General features: G+C 47.1%; 1 protein-coding gene across 2 annotated transcripts in view; it reads left to right on the top strand.

Annotated features, from left to right (window-relative positions):
* Positions 1–13,261, top strand: part of LOC135916635 (plexin-B-like) — a 479,058-nt gene that overhangs the window by 59,050 nt on the left and 406,747 nt on the right. The window contains exon 2 of one of the 2 annotated variants that reach the window (XM_065450048.1): positions 6,558–6,604. The gene's annotated coding sequence lies outside the window, so the exon portion shown is untranslated. Of the gene's footprint in view, positions 1–6,552; positions 6,605–13,261 lie in introns of both variants that reach the window. The other variant, XM_065450049.1, reaches the window with a different exon arrangement.

The raw sequence follows: 13,261 nt of genomic DNA, 5'->3' as shown, positions 1-13,261 counted from the left end.
CTTTCGACAGTTTGTGTTCATGAATAAGTGCCCCATTATCGTCATCTGCGAGCCCCTATCATTTCACATCAGACTGTACGGGTATGTGGGCTTCATTTACGCCATAGATGGAGAATACAACAGGATTACCGTTTTCATACAATGTGATCTTACGTATATTCATCGTGCAGTGCCACCTGAGCATGAGAACGAGTATCTGTTTGACAGTGAATAAAGGCAAGTGACTTAGTAGTTGGAGCCTACATATCGCCCTCAAGTCGGCTGGACTGCGAGCAGCTACGGCGGATCACGACAGCGACTCCGAAGCCTTGGGTGATGACTGGATATTTTAATGCCTCCCACCATCTCTGGGGAAGCTGTAAGATAAACTCGAGGGGAAGAAGATTAGTGTCTTTTGCCGCCGAACAAGAACTGTGCTTGTTAAATGATGGAAGCCCCACTTTTCTGCGTTGGACTTTACTGTAGCTGCCTGGACCTCACCTTTATTTCGCGTTCCTTCACCAGAAAGGTCAGGTGGTTTGCCGATATTGAAACGCGGGGAAGTGACCACGTACCCGCTTATCTCAGGATTGAATGGTTGATGGGCGCCAAGTTAGCCGGCAACACTCAATGTATCGAATGGCCGATGTTCAAATGAATTGTGAAAGACGGCTGCCATGATGGCTTGTCTCTGTCCTCTAGCCTAGAGGACACTATAAAAGGTGCCCTAGAAGCTGCCACGCATTCGCTCCCGGGAACGCCTACATGCACCGACTACGAGATTGAGTTGAGGAAGCTTTTCGTCGTCGTGCAAAGCGAAGATACAGGCGTACAAAATCTGTACATGACTTGAGGTCGGCCAGAATAACTCAACGGAAAATTCAGCGTCGCATGGACAAACGGGCATCGCCAAGATGGCTGTCGTTCTGCGAGTCTCTTTGGATCCGCGAAAAGCTTTGCCTAACATATGGAGAACTGTTCGTGGTCTCCGTGGAATCCCTCAGCAGTGCCACCCTCTCAAGCATTTGGCCCTTCCCCAACAATGCAGCGAGATTGACGTGGCTGAAAATTTCTGCAGGAGGATTGTTAGCGAAACTAGTTCTGCTGACCATTGACGCTCCACCACCCAGCAATTTGACCCGATCCCCGCATGGACAGTCCTTTCCGCATGGACGAACTCGAAGCGGCACTTGCCGTGTGCAAGCGTTCATCTTCACCAGGACCCGATGGTATAACCTACTGTGCCCAATGTAATCTTGGTGAAGAGGTTTGGAAAGTGCTCCTGCTCTTGTTCAACAGCTCCTGTCAGACAGGTACGGTTCCCCAGGAATGGAAGACCAGTCGCCTAATTCCTCTGCTCAAGCCTGGCAAGTCACCTGTAGACATTGCATCATCCCGACCTACTGCGCTTGCCAGTTGCACCGGAAAACTAATGGAGAGGAGGGTTCTAGCAAGGCTGAAATGGCACCTCGAACATTACCAGGTATATCCAAATGCAGTGGCCGGCTTCAGGTGTCGCCGTTCTTCTATAGACAACGTTATCGACTTGATGATGTACGCCGAACACCAGTAGTCCTGCAAAATATTAACTGCTGCCCGGTTTCTTGATGTTAAAGGAGCATACGATAACGTAACGCACGGAGCGATTTTCAACGCATTAGAGGCAGTAGGACTTGGCGGCAAGGTCTATCGCTGGATTAGTAGCTATCTACCTAAGAGATTCTTTTCCATAAATACCGAGGATGGCCCGACCTCCCAGCATTAGAGTAACCGTAGGGTGCCTCACGGTGGAGTGCTGAGCCCAACGCTCTTCAATCTAACATTAATTGGACTCGCCGAAATCCTGCCATGAACCGGTAGGCTGCCCATCTATGCCTGCGACATTCGTATTTGAACGTCGAGTGTGACGCGACTGCAGCTTCAAGTGCGGCTTCATAAGGTAGCCACATTAAAAGAAGATAAACTCCTAGATAAAACCTATGCATGCAATAATGGCACATAAGCTTTTTTAAAGCATACCGACTTGTTATTGGAGCAGCTCATTATATTCAACAGGTTCCTGCCTTTACTTGCTTTTCTTTTATTTAGCCATTTTACGTGCGCAGGTGGGTGCGTGCCCATTGTGGCCTAACCCTCTAAACTCGGCATGTGCCACTGTGACAAAAGCGGCACAGCATCTCTAAATGTTGTTTTATACGTGTCGTACTTCTTTGTGCGTACACCTGTCTTCACCGTCCTTCCCTCGACAAGCGTCCCACATCAGCTTCGTCCTCGTCACATCGCTGCGTTGGCGTCTCACCCTCTGCCTGACTAGGGGTCTGAATTTAGGAATAGCTTGTGAGAGGTGTTGGAGCGTAGGCTTGTACTACCTTCATTCTATACCTCTTGTAAGGTTTTATTACGACCACTGCTACCTTCTCATGAATGCTGTAAAACTCATCAATGTTGCCGGCTATGCCCTTGTGGATTAGTAATCCTACCCTGCACTGCTTCTAATCTGGGAGTCCTCCATAGCAGAGGACGTGGCCGTCTCTCAGCCCTGTATAAGCGTCACCAGTTCTTCTAACCTCATTAAGGCCAGTGATATCCCAAACAGTGTATGATAGTTCATCAAACAGTCCTGGTAAGCTAGCTTCACTACAGAGAGTCTGGGAGTTAAATGTTGCCAGGGTCAGTTTCCACTGGTGGCCTGTCCGGGTCCTGAGATTCTTAGCACCGTCTGCTGCGTTACAAGTCTGACCGCCGCCTTGGTCAGGTGCTCTGCAACTGCTGGGAACTGAGGGCCCTTGGTTGATCGAATGAGTCATTTGGGAGGTAGTGACTGAATACTGCACCAGGCAGGCCATTTTCACAATCAGTGCATTCTACCGGTGCTAACATACGGCGCAGAAACTTGGAGACTAACAAAGAAGCTCGAAAACAAGTTAAATACCGCGCAAGTAGCGATGGAATGGAGAATGCTAGGCGTGTTGTTAAGAGACATGAAGAGAGCGATACGGATCAGAGAGCAAACGGGGATAGCCGATAGCCGATGTAATGTGTAGTCTAGATAACCGACGGACTATTATGGTTACAGAATGGGTGCCGAGAGAGGGGAAGCGCAGTAGAGGTCGGCAAAAAACTAGGTGAGGTGATGAAATCAGGAAATTCGTAGGCGCTAGTTCGAATCGGTTGGAGCCGGACAAAGGTAATTCGATATCGCTGGGAGAGGCCTTCGTCCTGCACTGGGCATAAAATAGGCTGATGACATGTGCAATGTAGTACATAAACAAAACAAATTGGATGATAATGAAATTGTGACCTTTGTGGTGAATAAAAAAACACACTGCATGAGGTTGCACGCTGCGTATGATGAAAGTAAACACAGTCGCGCGCATTGATGTTAGTTGTGTAGGAGTTAATACATCATGGTAGTGTTTGCGTAGCGCACGAAAGTAGGAAAAGAAGGACAAAGACGAGTGAAGAGCACTCTTTGCTCGTCTCTGTTTTTTCCTTTCCTACTTTCCTGCGCTACGCAAACACCGCCGTAATGAACCATGACCAACTCGCCCAAGCCTCTACCCTAAGAGTTAATACAGAACTCTTGATTGAAGCTTTGCATTACAAGGATTCCAGCGCGTGCGTTAGGCCTGTATTTTTTTATCACTTACTCTTAGAGCTAACGTGTAACGCTATAGCATAGCAGGAAAGGCTGCACAAGAAAATTGAAATAATACTGTTTGCGTGTTGCACCACAGTACGGCAAAAGACATAAAGAAGTAAATAGAAAACCCAGTTTATGATTTATTAATAATAACGTTAAGAATGTTTCTTCTTTTGCTGTAAAATACATTAAAACGCAGTAGTAGAGCGTACTTTACCTCAGAGAGCGTACATTACGTCTATTTCTCCATTACAACCTACGTTTAACAGAACAAGACAAAACTATTTCTGAACTTTCACATACGTGACGAAGGGGTGCCTTGGAACATTCCTAATCACATATTCCTATGGGAAGGAAGGAATGAAAAAGTGGGGAAGAAAAGGTAGGGAGGTTTACCAGTTTAGCTCAACCGGTTTGCTACCGTACACATGGGAGCAGGATGGGGGGATGAAATATGGGAAGAAGAAAGAGAGAGAGAGCACACAGCACAGCATACACGTCATCAGTTACAGTCCGTCACTCTTGCGTGATACGTGACATCACTGTCACAATCACTTGTCCAGGCCCGCCTCTTTCAAAACCCGAAGTAGTCCCTTTGTCGCCTTCAGCTGCGATGTCTTCTGTCGGCGACATGTGAAAACCGTTTCAACTGACAATGGCGTTTTGTTAAGGTGCGCTAGAATGGACGCCAGGGACTGTCTCTGCATAGTATATTCAGAACAGCCGCATAAAATGTGTTCTAGCGTCTCCTCGCAAAGACAACTACGCGACCCTATACCAGCAAGGGCGTTCCTCAAGGCGGTGCTCTGCTATTCAACCTCGCCCTTGTTGGACTTGCTGAATACTTGCCAACTACAATCAAGATTTCCTATGGGAAGGATATGATTGGGAGTGGCTCATGCACTCATTCATTGTGTGGAGATCAAGATGGAATAGTTCTACATTTACCATACGTCGAATACAGATAACGAGCAGAGCGTAATAATTTTCCTTCATTTACCGCGTTTGCATGCGCTTTCACAAGGCTAAATGTTCTTAGAACGAGTGACGTCCGAGCTTCACTCGGCTCAACATTGAAGGTCAAAGCCCGTGTTTTGTCAAGAGTCTTTTTCTGAGTTGTTGACTTTATATTGGGCGTTTGGCATGACTCTAAATGTGGTTCATGATTGCGTTACGCTGAGTTTTACACCGGCAAAAATATGACGAAGAAGGGAAGCAGGGCGCGCACGGAATTCACTTCCTCGTAATCTTTTTGTCAGTGTAAAACTCAGCCCTACGTAATCATGAACGTGCACCATCACGCTCTTTTCATCGCTTTACATAATTTAAACCTAGTCCTCAGGCTGTTTAATGCGTACCGATTTGGACCCTACGATATGAATATAAGTGCCCATTACGTGTTTTGCCTCTTAACTCTACCGTCATCGTCGTCCATCTTGTTCCTCTTTTCCCCCAGTGCAGAGGAGCTGCCTAGAGGCCTGTAACTTAGGCAACTCAGCGAGTCTCCCTGGCTTTCTTATCATGAAAGGTTTCGTACTTCCTTTTGTTTTTCCTCCCGATTCTATCCATTTCTTACCACCTTTACAACCGAGCAGCTGACCCCGGTACGAGCGGTCGTACGGCTTCGTGTTACCAATCAAACAGGCCAAAAAGAATGATACAAAATAAATCGTTACGAAATACGCCCCTGGGGATGTATCTGTTTCTTCTATAGTGTCTATCTTGCACACTTGCTGGTATACATTGATTTGCCACCTCAAACCATACTAGCCAAATCAATATGTTTCCTGCTAAAAAGTAAACAATATAGACACATCGCAGCCAAGAACGCTTGTTTTTTTCTACACATCACTTTGAACAAAAAAGCGAAACCAGATGCTGGGGCATCATTACATTTTTTTTATCCCACGTAAGAGAGCACGCGTTTTTCGTTTGTTTGTTTGCGCAGCAAAACCAAAATGTGCGTCAGACTGCAGCCACCACAAATCAGCAGTGGTTCAGGCCACCACTGCTTAAACGCCTCCGGCCTTGCGCAGCTTGAACTTGATCCACGAATTGATGGACACGTTGTGACGCATTCGTATCAGTTTGTCAGTAAGCCGAGTCCTTGACAAACAGTGCAGCTACGCAGTGAATTAGATGGACTCCCGAGGCACACGCGACACTCCTGACCGTCTTGTCTAGGGGCGAGCTTGTGGCGCCTTCTTGTCTCCGGACAAGCAGATACGCGGGCAAAGAGGAAAACGATGGCACAATAAGAAAAGCAGGAGCAAATAAGGATATAGCGGTGCTTTAAAGCCTGAATTCGAAAGTCCTTTCTTTTTTTGGAGGATTCGGTGCAACGCTAAGTTATTGACCTCGTGTAGTCACGCTCCAATGGTTGTGTTTTCCGTGTCCTAACACTCGGATGATATGGTGATTTTCGTCGTCTCGAATTTTATTTATTTCCTTCCTTCGTTCGCCTCTTTCTTTTAATTCCTGATAATACCACAATCGAGACGTCGTGACTTGTAATCCTTGTCACGCCTTGGTGACTCCATTTGTTTTCTTCCTTGTTCATCTCTGAGAAAGCAGAGTTATCAAGTTGTCCTCCAGAGTGTAAAATTAACAAAGCACGTTACCGTCAGCTTCTATTAACAAAGCACGTTGTCCAGTGTTTGCACAATCCCTCTGCGTTCTGTGAAGGAGAAAAGTTTTATCCTTGTCATAGCTAAGACAGCGAAAAAAAAAAGAAAACAGTGGAGTTAATTTGCCTTTTCTTGGCGATGGTTATTAAAAATCAATCACCGAAGCGAAAGAGTATTTGCATTTCAACTACTGATATCAATGCAAGTAAATGAAAAGAAAGCCAGCCGGCCAGTGTTAACGAAGCTATTACTGTCATGATCAATGTTCTTATGCGACCTTTCTTTTTTTTCTTTTTTTGTCAGAACAGACCTCTGCCGATCGTTGCGGACGGTCGCCTGCTCAAAGCTTCGCCTGGTAAGTACGTCCCAAACATTTTATCCGATAAATACTACTATAGCGTCGAATGAATGTTCGATAACACTAGCACATTTCAGTATCATTATTTGAATATCAATGTGAGCATGCAGCAGCGGCGCCCTGGCTGCCCGCTGCTGGGTGACGTATGCGCCACAACGGCGCCACGAGTGGCGCGGCTTGGCGCTCGCTGCAGCCTCCCAGGCTCAGTTACGCACGCTCTGAAAGCGGGAATTCGTAGCGCCCCAATTCTGCGGGTATTTTTTTTTTCAGATACGAAACTTGATATGGCTTGCACGCAGATCTCGCTTTAATGTTCCCATTATGAGAGCCCGCTGAAATTTGAAGCTCAGAAGTAAATTAATGAAGTTTTGTTAATTAGTGACTAATTTCCACCTATCGACGCCATCATTCCACGCCATCACTGACGGCGTCAGGGATGGCTTGTCTCCGAAGAGAGCCACCTTTTTTTTTTCAAAACGGCTTTATTTAAATATTGCTTAAAGAGTTCGTAGAAAGATCCGGTATAGCTACAATTATATCCGCACAAGATACTCAGCATGCGAATAAACAGCCACGCCAAAATCAGGCGAGTAAGCAAAGAGAACTTCGGTTTAGAAATTAGCTTTTAGAATTTTACGGTTTTTTAAAGACATTTACTATATACTGGGTCATGAATGGTAATTGTATAAGAACGAGAACTATCTAAACCACTATCAGCACCGCAGGTAAAAATAAAAAACTTGGTTATGAATATGTTAGTGTTTTTCCACATAAATTAGTTTTACGGCAGTCAGTAGGCAATGAGGCAGCAAGGGTATGTGGGGAGTCCTCAAAGACGTTCGTATAAACTCGAGAGAAAGGTTCAACTGGCCTGCTCCCAGATTTTGTGCCGGACCCGTCAATATAGATCGATACACTAGAGGCGAACGGCTGCACATTGTGCTAAAAATAATGCGACCTTTTGACAAACACCAGGTAGCAGGGCAAACAGCAATTTACAGAGCCACACAGCATTTCCGCATGTCGTGCGCATCCCCTGAAAAGCCGACTAATTGAAAGAGATTGGTGAAATGTAAACGCGCACCTGAGCGAGCACAGACATCACGCTGCTTCATTTGCGTCCTTCCACGAGTAAATGTGAAAACTAAAGTAACTCGTACAAAACTGGTAAACAATGAATTCAGGCACAGACGGGCATGTTGCGCGTTGGAACCCGAGTGCCCACCCGGTGTACGGGCGCTATTGTAAAATAATAATAATAATGATAATAATGATGAAAAGAAGCAGCGAAAAGAAAGGATAACCCGACGCCAACAGGCACAGCTCCATTAAATTGGTGGTCCCCTTTTCCGCTCCTGGAAAGGCAAAAGCCTGCATCCAGCTCGAGAAATGAGCTCCCTATGCGCGTCCGAGACAAAAGGGCTGGAACGAAATGCATACACAAGTGCCAGCTGGGAGGCAGTGCGCGCACAGGCTACGCTAAGTACGAATAGAACAGTGCAGTTTCCAGGAATCTATAGCCAGCTACAGCTTATCAAAGCGCGAGCAAGTACGTGCAAAAGTAATTGAATGGTTTGAAAGTGGCCGATATATGGCTGACCTGATAAATGCCCTGGCTATAGCCTGCAATTTCTTTTTTTTTTCACGCAACAAATGTTAGCGATTCGGCTATTCATTTCTCTTGCCAGACTATTTCTGCGTCTGCCATTCCATTTCCGAACATGACGACACCGGTTTGTTTGGTGGCCGAAGCGGGTACAATTCAACAGTGCGCGAGTATAAAAAAGCACCCACGTATTGCGATTTAGGTACATCACCTTGCGATGTTCAAAGGGCCCCTCACCATGTCTTGCCGTCTTGAGCGGACAAGCGCCGCGCATAAAGTGCACACTTACGATACTGTCTGCTAAGTATAGCATCCCTACGCACCACGGAAAGCACTTAAATTTCAATCCAAACACCATTCGCCCTTACAAAAAACTTTAATTATGGGGTGTAAGCGCCAAAACCATTATCTGATTATGAGGCAGGCCGTAGTGGAGGACTTGGGAAATTTAGAACAACTGGGGTTCTTTAACGTGTCCCCATCACCCCCATCGAAATGCGGCCGCCGTGGCTGAGATTCAATCCCGCGACCTCGGGCTCGGCAGCCCGACACCTTAGCCACTAAGTAACCACGGCGGATAACCGCTTGCCCGTCTCGCTGGCGCCGCCCTCCAAGCTTGAGTGTCGACGTCAATTGCACAAGTGCTCCTACGTACATGGCCCTGCTGTGATGTCACTCCTAGTGACATGTGACCTCGAGAATTATTCGAGACGACGTCAGTTATTTGTTTGCTATGTTGCTTTAATAGACGAATGAAAGTATAGAGAAAATAATAAAATATACAAACCGAATGCCTGCGTGTTTCTGTTTTACTTCGTATCGTAGCAAGAGAGATGTACTTCCTTTTCGTCCGCTTGTTCCCACGTCGTGCTGTGGCGGCGCAGAGAATTAAACTATGTAATTTTCTACCGTCTTCCAGCGCCGCGATCATGCTCTTTCATCGTCTCGCGCCTACCTCAGTGCTCGTGATTGTGGCACTGACTTATACCGCTAATCAGGTGTTCTCGTGGAGAGCTCGCGAAATCGTCCGTGTGCAAAACGAGACAAACGCAAGAGCTCGCCGCCAAACCGTCATTCAGCAAAAATGCGAGAGAGATAAAGGAACGAGGTGGGTCGTGACGTATGCGTCCCACGATCCTCTGTCTTCGGTATGGTAGAACGCAGAGAAGGAATTTTGCTTGCGGAGGCTAGAACGGGAAAGTGGAGAGAGTTTCTATCTTGGAGGTGACGCTCGCCTCCTGAAATATCATGGGTTCGCGGCACTTCAAGTGGTTCTATAGTGTTATAAATAAGTTAATTTGAAAAATTCTTGTGTTGGAACACTCCTTAGAGGACAAGTGACAACTTCCACCATATAACGAAAATTTTCTATGTTGTCGGGTAAGAGTATTTAAAAAAAAAAATCCGGGGCACATCCCTATACGACGTCCCTCACAGCACTGGTGCTGCTCCGGTGCGTAAATCACTGTAAATTACTATTTTTTTTTTGCTTTCTTGTGCAGACTTGGGATGCACGAAAAAAAACTTTGATGGGTGCCTGACGGGTCCATGCCACTCGGACAGCAATAACTTCCTACAACAATACAAATAGGGGCGCAAAGTACACGGATATGACAAGTATACCAGATATTTAGAATCTTCCGGATGAGTCTGATTCAGCCCCTCAGTTAGCCAACACCGAGTATAGCTTTCACAACACTGAACACTTTTAGTGAGCCGAAGTATGCGAAAGAGTTGGCGTCGTTCATCCCGCGATGTGCTTTGACACCGAGTCCTCGGGCCTTCCAGTAGAACGGACACCGCGCAAAGCAGCCACCCGCTCCACGCTCTTCCTCGCCGGAGCCGGGATAACCGAGAGCTCAGGCAAGCGCTTTTTTTGCGGAGAAGAAGCGAAAAGCTCACTGGCGATGTAAACGAGCGCTCTCGTGGCACGACGGAACGCAAATGAGCTCGACGCAACCGCGTTTTCCGGCGAGTAGCACGCACCGATGAGCAACAACCCTCGAAGCGTGGAAGCCTTTTCAAAACACGAGCACAGAGAAGGCGCGACGATACACGCGCATATCATCGGGTTAAACTTGTGCTAGTGCCTACTGCAGTGGCTGATGGGGGATGAGGGTTTAGGTTTTGGGAGAACTATGGGTTTATGCGCCATAAACAAGAGCTCGCTTGGAACCTTTGATTTAGTGCAATAATAGTCTGCAAGCAAACTTGGCGTCTAAATTTGTCATTTTACACAACATGCGCGGAGCCTTCCGCATAAGCGCAATAAAGGGAACTAATGATATTATGTCAATATCGTTCTAGCGATACTTTCCTTTCGACCATGCTTAACTGCTTCAGGAAATTATTTGAACTGCTAGTGCCTTTTTCATTCTATGTTGTTTCCTTTCACCCGTCGTGGTTGCTCAGTGGCTATGGTGTTGGGCTGCTGAGCTCGCGGTCGCGGGATCGAATCCCGGCCACGGCGGCCGCATTTCGATGGGGGCGAAATGCGAAAACACCCGTGTACTTGGATTTAGATGCACGTTAAAGAACCCCAGGTGGTCGAAATTTCCGTAGTCCTCCACTACGGCGTGCCTCATAATCAGGAAATGGTTTTGGCATGTAAACCCCATAATTTAATTTTTATTTTTTTTGTTTCCTTTCACACTGGTGAAAGTGTGAAGCACAGACACCATGTATATCATCAGTGTACAATCGAAACGCGCTTCTGGCTGACCTTATTTCCTTCTATTCTCTCATTTTCCTCCCCTTCAAACAATTCCGCCTCTGCAGCTATCAACTTGCAGTAACAAAACCGAACGTCCAATCCAGGTCATTCTCATGAAAATCCGCTTTTCATTCGACGGAGGAGAACAATTTGTCATTGAACTAACGGTTATTCCTCAAACTGGAGGTTGTTCATTCCTCTCAAACGCTTGACGGTGTTCTTTCACATTCGGTGCCCAAGCATGCTATCTCCGTGCTCGCTATCACATCATGTCCATGCCACGCTCTAAGGATGGCAGGGAATGTCCAGCGAGGCGATTATGTTCAGCTCTAACAGGGCAGCGTGTGGGAACTCCTGACGGTCATGATGCCCAAGGGCGTTCGTTTCCTGCGCACTATACTATGCATATAAAGGAAGGGCTCAAACGAACCTTAAAAAAAAAAAAACGAATCGTTTCCTAATGTAAGGTTCAACTATATGACCAGAGATTATTTACACGAAGTTTTTTTTTTTTACCACACACTTAGACCGCCGAAAACCTTGCCTAGCTCAAGGGCGTCAGTTCCCATGCCTTTGACAGTGAACACCATCAGAGGTGTTTAGTGTCACATTTCACGGCGTTCTGCGTCTCCCGCCATGAGGAGAGGCCCATTACGTAATGGAAAGTTCAGGATTCTTGCAAGATACTCACGAAGCTTGCTGACGGATTCCCGCGCATGACATTTCGAGGCAGGTGGCGTTTTCTGAAGTTTGTGGCGGGTTGCATAGCTGAGCGCGAAACGTGTTTTCGGAGGCAAAGCTTTGAAGAAACTTGCGAGAGGAGCCGGTTATATTAAAAAAAAAAAAGGCCCGGAAGGAACGGTGTCGAGCGCCAGGAAACCTGCGCGAGCTCGGCGCATAACGCGGAACCCCTCTCTCCTTCCCACGTAGCCTCCTGTAGCCGATCGTTTCTAAGTCTTCTTGACGCCAACTCGCGGGAGCCTTTCGCTCCACGGAGACGACCGCCATCGGTGCTTGCTTCCTTCTCTGCGTTTAAAGCGATCTATCATTGAGAAAGTGAGGGCGATCGAATACACTGCTGCGAAAAACGATGTGCCATATTTATTTATTTATCTATTTATTTATTTATTTACCCCCAAGGAAGGAAGTATTTTAATGAATGGAAAATGTAGAGAGGTCGGCCGGATAATGGAGCATCTGGCCTGCTACTCTACGTAAGGGAAGGGGAAGAGGGGAAGAAAAAGGGTCACAATGGGGGATGATAATGAGAGGAACGAGGTGAATGACACATTACACAACTGGTATCACAGGCGTGAGTCCAGGCCCGTGTCACCTAGGAAACGTGAAAGTGCACGCATTGTCTCTGTCGTCTGCCAACTCTGTGGCCACGCGCCTAGCAAGAGGTCCTCCGACAGTGGTCCATTGTGTAAATGTCTCAATGTATCTGCCAATGTCAGTCTTCCTCGCGCATACTCAGGGCACACTACGAACACATGTTCTATATTCTCTACAGCGCCACACACTGAACAGTCCGGGGAGTCTGTCCGTCCAATAATGTGCAAATATTTGCGCGTGAAGGCGACGCCTAATCGCACTCTGTGTATCAGGCATGTATGAGGGCGTGGAATTCCACGCAGAATAGGAAATTTCATATCGGGATCCAGGCTTTTAAGGCGGACGTGACGAGCGTCTGGCTGGGCCCAGTATCTCCTCGTCGCACTCCTCATTAATTCCGACAGGAGGCATGTGACGTCCGGTCTGGAGAATGGCACTACAGTTCGCAGGCCATTGCTGAGGGCGTGCCTTGCTGCAGCATCAGCCATCTCATTACCGTTGAGCCCACATTGTCCCGGGATCCATTGGAACACTATACGGGGGTGTTTTCCTTGAGCGTATGAAAGTAGCTCGGTGATCTGCAGGGCCAGAACCTGATGTGCGGTGTGGCGCAGGAAGCATCCCAAAATTTGCAGCGCGGGTTTTGAGTCCGTGAAAATGCACCACTCTTGAGGTCTTTCCCCGCAGATGTGGCGAATCGCTTCCCGAATAGCCACAAGCTCTGCAGCGGTTGATGTTGAATTATGGTCTAGTATGAAACCTCGAGTCATCTGTTGGGCTGGTGTCACCACAGCTGCTGTCGATGCCTTAGGTGACACGGAGCCGTCTGTGTACACATGAACATATGTCTGGTATTCTGACCAGATGTACGCGAGAGCAAGTTGTTGTAGTCCACTGACAGGAACCAATGATTTCTTTACTATGCCGGGGACATGTACGCATACGGAAGGTTGAACCATCACCCATGGCGGTTTGACGGGGTGATATGGAAGGGCATAGC

Source organism: Dermacentor albipictus, chromosome 5, assembly GCF_038994185.2.
Source record: "Dermacentor albipictus isolate Rhodes 1998 colony chromosome 5, USDA_Dalb.pri_finalv2, whole genome shotgun sequence".
Taxonomy (NCBI): Eukaryota; Metazoa; Arthropoda; class Arachnida; order Ixodida; family Ixodidae; genus Dermacentor; species Dermacentor albipictus.
This window is presented reverse-complemented; position numbering and strand designations above follow the sequence as displayed.